Below are 6,000 nucleotides of genomic sequence, written 5' to 3'. Positions count from 1 at the left end.
TATTTGGTGATTTTAAAGAACTCCAGGTGTGAGTCGTCATTGTCACACAGATTCGATTTGTTGTTTTTCATATGCTAAGTAACCAGAAACACATGGCTGCACTTCCAGTTAACTTCTTAAACCTCAGCTATCACTCAAGCAGGTCAAATACTGCAGTTTTCGCTACAAGTCAAATCTAACTGGTTTGTTTGTCGCTTTAAATGATTCATAGTTTTTTCTTATTACTAATGAATTCCTCGGGATCTTGCACATGGAAGTGCAAAACCATAAAATTCACTGTCCAGACGTGATTCAGCGGAACAGTCTGAATGACTGCTCTAAGGTTACTGGGTCTGATCACATGAGCCCTGCATGTAATCTGTGCGTCTTTGTTCGCAACTGTGTGAACCGTGTGACTACTTTGGTAAGACAGAAAATGGTCACCCTGGAGAATGAGGCTTCTTTCTTTTGCATTCACATTTCTGCTGAAAAAGAACTTAGCAGTCAAAAGCTCTCCCTGTGAAGAGTTCATCTAACTCTGGCATCAGCATATCCCCTCTTAGCTGCTTCTAACGTGCACACAGAAACACCCAAGGGGGAGGACTGTGCTGCCCTTCCCCTTTTCCCCATGTTGAAAGATTAAAAAGTGCATTCCCCATCAAAGGCTGTATTTTTTCTCCTCCTCTTTTTTGCAAAGCTTTCTGGCTTTCTCATGGCAGCTCTTCTTCTTTTTATCACGCTCAGGTCTACTGCCTTCCTGCTCTGACACACCAAGTGGGATGAAAGGAAGAGGATGAACAAAACGAATATTTATTTATTTATTTATTGTCGGCACACAAACTTTGACAGGAGATGAAACGGTATGAGTTCTTTTGTTGAACATGGCTCAAAGTTTCTGTGTCCTGAATCATTTCTATGCAAAGTAGCTGGAAACAGAATAATAGGGCTAATCTGGGGATTTAAAAACAACAACAACAACAAAAAAAAATAGGTTTTGGAGAGCTTTTTAATATTAGAGTAGTAGAACACCACTGCCAGCAGTAGTAAGAGGAAGTTTGTGAACGAGAGACATCATTAGATTTTCACGTTTCCCGTAGGTTAGGAGATGTTATGTTTGAAGGAGCCAGTGTTACCTATCCTTGAGCGACAAAGAAAGTATGTAGACCTAATGTTCGTGGTCTCCACAGTCTCCTGAAGAACAAGAGTGCTTTGAAAAAGGATGATCAAAATCTGATGAGACTTCTTTGTGATCATAATTCCATCAAGTTTAAGAAGATCACCAAGATCCCCGGGCCACGACAGAGCCACCTGCTGTGTGCTGTACCTCTGATGACGCTTCAATGAACAGTAGGTGGATCAGCTGAAGGTCCAGATGCGTCTCTCGGGTACTGTGTCAGGTCTTACAATTTAAAACTGGTTCTTTGCTAAGTTGTCTGTTTCGTGTAGACACGTATCAGAGTGCAGTGCATAATCTTTGAAAGACTTTAGAAAGCCTGGAGAACTATTGCTCAAGACAACTTTAAAAGATGACAAGAAAGTCTGACATCTTGGAAGCCAGATATAAAAAAAAAAACAGTTCAGTTTAATGTGGTCTGGGTTGTGCTGATACCAAGTAGCTTATGAAGGTTAATACAAGCAGTAGTTAGAACCAATGAATGTTATTCTGACATTTTATTGACTCGATGACTCTTCTTGTGTTAATATTTATTAAATCTGATTTTGCTGTATCTTCAGTATTTAAGTAAAAGCTGTCCAACTGTGATGTGGGTGGAGAATCAGGGTCACACACGTGCATATCCACACATGTACTGCATGCACTCTGAGGAGTGTACACAAGGACACGGGCATTTTAAATCCTTGTGGAATGAAGGTTTTTCCTCTATTTGACTCTGTGAAGTCACTTGGCCACTCATCTCAGGTACTCAAATTGCTGCACTGACTGCATGTTGTTAGTTCAGGTCCTTATAGACACATGAGACATGCAGGCTTGCAGGAGACAGGATGGAAGAAAAAATTGGAGAGATTGAGGAGAACTCATCATTATTCCAGTGTTGGAAACCGTGTCTGCCTGAGTAATGATACCGCTGTCGAAGAGGTGTCCTCTGTTGTAACCGCAGTCAACCTGTACAAAGACATTCAGCAACTCTCTTGTGGAGAACACAAACAAGTTTCAAGTTTTAATTGCAGAAGCTACAAAGTCACAGACGGCACGGGATGATAAAGTAAGCAGGATAAATAATGTTAATAAGTATTACAGTGCTGGGGCAAGCAAATTCTGGCTGTGCAAATGAAGATAAGAAAAAACAAAAAACCAAACAAGCAAAGCAAAGTCCTACTGTGAAAGTCACAGAACGCAAGTGGATTTAGAAAAGGGATAAATTCATGTTGCAGCAACATCTGCCGCTAAAAAACTAGTATTGCTTACATAAAGTAACAGAGATGATGAAATCTTTATTACAGTTTATCTTAATCTGAATGGCTATTTGACTATCTCCCTCATAGGAGAGGCTCTGCTGTGTGATCAGCAGCTTGTATGAAGGCTGTCAGAGCACTTGCAGTAGATTTATTAAGATGCTAAAGAGAGTGAGCTACACACATGAGCCTTCGAGCCTGCGAAAGTCATTATTTCAGCAATTAATTATTCATGAATGAAAGCTTAAAAGTAGCTTTGGCTCCAAGCAATTTCACTGAAAGGTCCAGTAGGTTTAAACTCCTTTAACTTAACACAGCAACAGCACTGCCGGCTCTCACCGCTCCCTTTCAAAGTCCTGCTTGTTTATATCAGTGTCACTTGAACAAACACAACTGGTTACACATTCATTTCAAACACAAACCCCAAATTGTGCTGAGGAACAATTAGATTTGACTGGAGGCTTATTGAGATTTAATGAGACGGAATTATTCCTCTATTGTGTTAATTTAGGCTCAGTGAGAAGATGCAAATACAGAAAGAGCTTAAACTCAGCATGGAAACTGCTCAAAGTTGCTGAATGCTTTTCTGGAATTACAGTGAGCAGCACTTTTAGGAACTGTTATTAAAATTGTTTCCACTTGAAAAAGTTTTTTTTTTTTTTTTAAATAGAAAACAACTTTCTTTTCATAGGGGATGATTTCATTTTTGCATTTTAATGTCTTTCAGCTGTTTGTTTCGAGGTTTAAATGTGGTGAATTTCGCGCATGTTGGGAATAGATGACACTGGGACACTGTGTGATCAACATGCATCCTCGGGTAGGCTATTTGGATCCGCTTTATTGCTCCCTGGAAGCCTATTTCAAGTACTTTCCACACTGCTCCACAGAGAGGAGAGCAATAAATGCTCATCTTTATCAGGAAACGGCTTTGAATCGGCCTCGTTGTTTCATCTTAACGTCAGCACAGTAAGCGGAACCGTGAGGAACTTCTCCAAACCTTTTGTTGTTTGTGTTTCAGAATAAAGGTCTCTTGGAGTAAAGAACGGCGGGCTCTGTCAGGTGCGTGCCTCAGGTTGAGTTTGAACTCGTGCCTAGCGCCACTAATCAGTCATCACTTTGCCACCGTGAAACTGAGTTAACACTGAGCTGACTGTAGGAGCGCGCATGCCCCAAACAGCTGCCTGACTTTGATGTTCGGAGGCTTTGGGCTTGCCTCACCGTTTAAGCCCAATTAGTCATTAATCAATTCCATTCCACTCGCTGCATGATTCTGCTTCAGGTTTTGGCTCTAACAGGCTCAGTGCCGGAGATGCTGTAGCTCACACTGCCGCAAGAAGAAACGCCGAGGTCTTCCGACTCCACCGGAGCTCCAGAGTGCCGCTCACGGAGCGGAACTGTTCGCGATCAGCGGATGAATGGGACTTTGCGCTGGACCCCGAGCCCGGCTTTGCGCGAAGGTGTGGCGCACAGGCGGTGAGGAAAAGTCCTTTCTTTCTCTGAGAGGCGCGGAGGAGAGCGCACTGCTGTGAGGACGCGAGGCTGAGAGCGGCAGATGTCAGTCCCAAACGCCGCAGCTGCTGTGCCACTGTGCCGGACGCCCGTTGTCGCTTTCTCCTGTTCGTCACCCACTGCTCCCAGCGCGTCCACGTCCCTCGGGGGGAGATTTCGGACGGCTGTGAGGGAGTGCTGCTGCAGACACTAACGGGGAATGCCATGTGTCGCCGCGCGACATAGGAGCTCTTTGTGGGCTGTTCTGCACCGTGGACAGGTGGTGCCCCGTGTGTGTGTGTCCGTGTGTGCGCTCACACTAGCAGGGGGTTCGGACAGTTGTCTGGGGGATGTCAGGCCAGCGTACGAGATCAGCGTTTGCCAGAGACAGGTGCGGCAGGGAGGAGTAGTTTCCAAAGCCCTCCACCGGATCTGGTAACGCAGTAACGAGCTCGCTCTCGGATATTTTGTACCCAGTGAGGAGACACAACGGACTCGCGCTGCTTTCACTCTTCTTGTCCCTGATAGTGAGAGGTAAGTGGACCGAGCTGTCCGGTGTGGAGGTGAGGTGTGGTGCGCTTTTTGTGGCGCTTTTCGGGGAAAAATGATTATAGGAAGAAATGTACTCATCAGAACCGAGCCGACCCACAGGACCGGGCTAACCTGGTCTCTGTGCATCAGCGCTACAGTCGCTCTCACTGTACAAATATCATACTGCGTAGCTTGCAGCTACGCACAAAACAGGCGGATTTCTGCTGCCCGCAGCCCGAAGGCGCTTCACCTTCCATCCATCGGTATGGATTTTCATCCTTAAGGTTTGACTAATTGCATCGTGATGAGGTGTCAGTGCAGCTCAGTCAAACAGGTTCTCCCGGAGGGTTCATTGTGAATTCTTGATTTATCCTCTTTGACTCTGGCATAAGGCTCAATTACAAAACATCATTTCCAAACCCAGAGTTGCAGAACAGTGGACGCACAGTGAACCCGATTGGTCAGACGGCCCCTCTCTGTGAACTGGTTTGTTTGTGCAGTGAGTGGGATTTGTGTGATTGCATGTTATCTGCTGCTGGTCTGTTCTGAAGTCCTACCCGCTGGGCCCCTAATGTCCACCACTCCTGCCTTCAAGCTCTGTCATCTCTCCCCCCCCCCCCCCCCCCCCCCCCTCCCTCTGCAGTAGCTGCTGTCTTTACAGTACATTGGGCTAGTTGGCTGGATAGTATCAGAATCACATTTTTGCTTTTGTGCAAGGACCACTACTTCTCAGTAGCTGGCTCCTGGTATCTTGAAGTTCTCCCATTTGGGGGCAGTGTTTTTGTTGCGGTCCCTGTTTCAAATTCAAATTGCTTTTCAGCTTCCTTTTGTCCAAAGCTGAGGTTTGTGGACTGGAAAGTGCAGTCCCCAAGGGTCGAGGCATTCCTATAATAAGCACTGGTGTAAGTGAGGGGAGAGAAGAATAAGAGAGACATCTTGAAAGAGTGAGACAGTGCCCCCGGACCAGTGTGAGGGTAGGCACAGCTAAGAGAATACCAGCACCTCCACTAACCTTTCTGTCGCTACCTTGTCAATCAGCCTTCGAGGACAAGAGCCTCTTTAATTCCTCTTCCTCGAGTCCGGGCTGTCACCCACTCTGACAGCCAGGGCTCGGGGTTGCTGCCGCAGGATCCACACAGTTCCTCTGTCCCTGCTGCTCACATCCTGCTGCACCAGTCTGTTTCAGACCTTTCTTAAGGGACATACAAGTTTGTGGCGAAAAGGACGCAGAGATGATCGTGAACTGGAAACCTTCTAATGTGTCGAGGCATCTTTGACGTGACAGAGTGGGAGCTGTCCTCTTTTTCTCAAGTGCTGACATCCCTTTTAAGGCCCATCACACAATCAGTAATTACAAGACAAATGCTATCACAGGAAATTAATAAACAGGCGGCAGAGGAAATACCGCTGTGATAGGATCTGTAATGGATACAGGTTTTATTTGTTTGGAAGCCATGGACCAAACACCCTGTGAGAGTTTAGGAGAGAAGCATTGTGACGTGTTTATGGAAAAACTGATCAAAATTTAGGTTGTTAACAAGATTGAGGAATGAAAATTATTAAGAGACAGACATTAGAGCTTCCGACAGA

At 45.4% G+C, this 6,000-nt stretch overlaps 1 protein-coding gene across 1 annotated transcript in view; it reads left to right on the top strand.

Moving 5' to 3' along the window:
• The first annotated feature begins 3,561 nt into the window (after positions 1 to 3,561).
• Positions 3,562 to 6,000, top strand: part of sema6bb (sema domain, transmembrane domain (TM), and cytoplasmic domain, (semaphorin) 6Bb) — a 132,834-nt gene continuing 130,395 nt past the window's right edge. The window contains exon 1 of the mRNA XM_004552702.2: positions 3,562 to 4,413. The gene's annotated coding sequence lies outside the window, so the exon portion shown is untranslated. The remainder of the gene's footprint in view (positions 4,414 to 6,000) is intronic.

Source organism: Maylandia zebra, linkage group LG23 (assembly GCF_041146795.1).
Source record: "Maylandia zebra isolate NMK-2024a linkage group LG23, Mzebra_GT3a, whole genome shotgun sequence".
Lineage (NCBI taxonomy): Eukaryota > Metazoa > Chordata > Actinopteri > Cichliformes > Cichlidae > Maylandia > Maylandia zebra.
The sequence above is the reverse complement of the archived record's forward strand: the minus strand, read 5'-3'. Positions and strand labels throughout refer to the sequence as shown.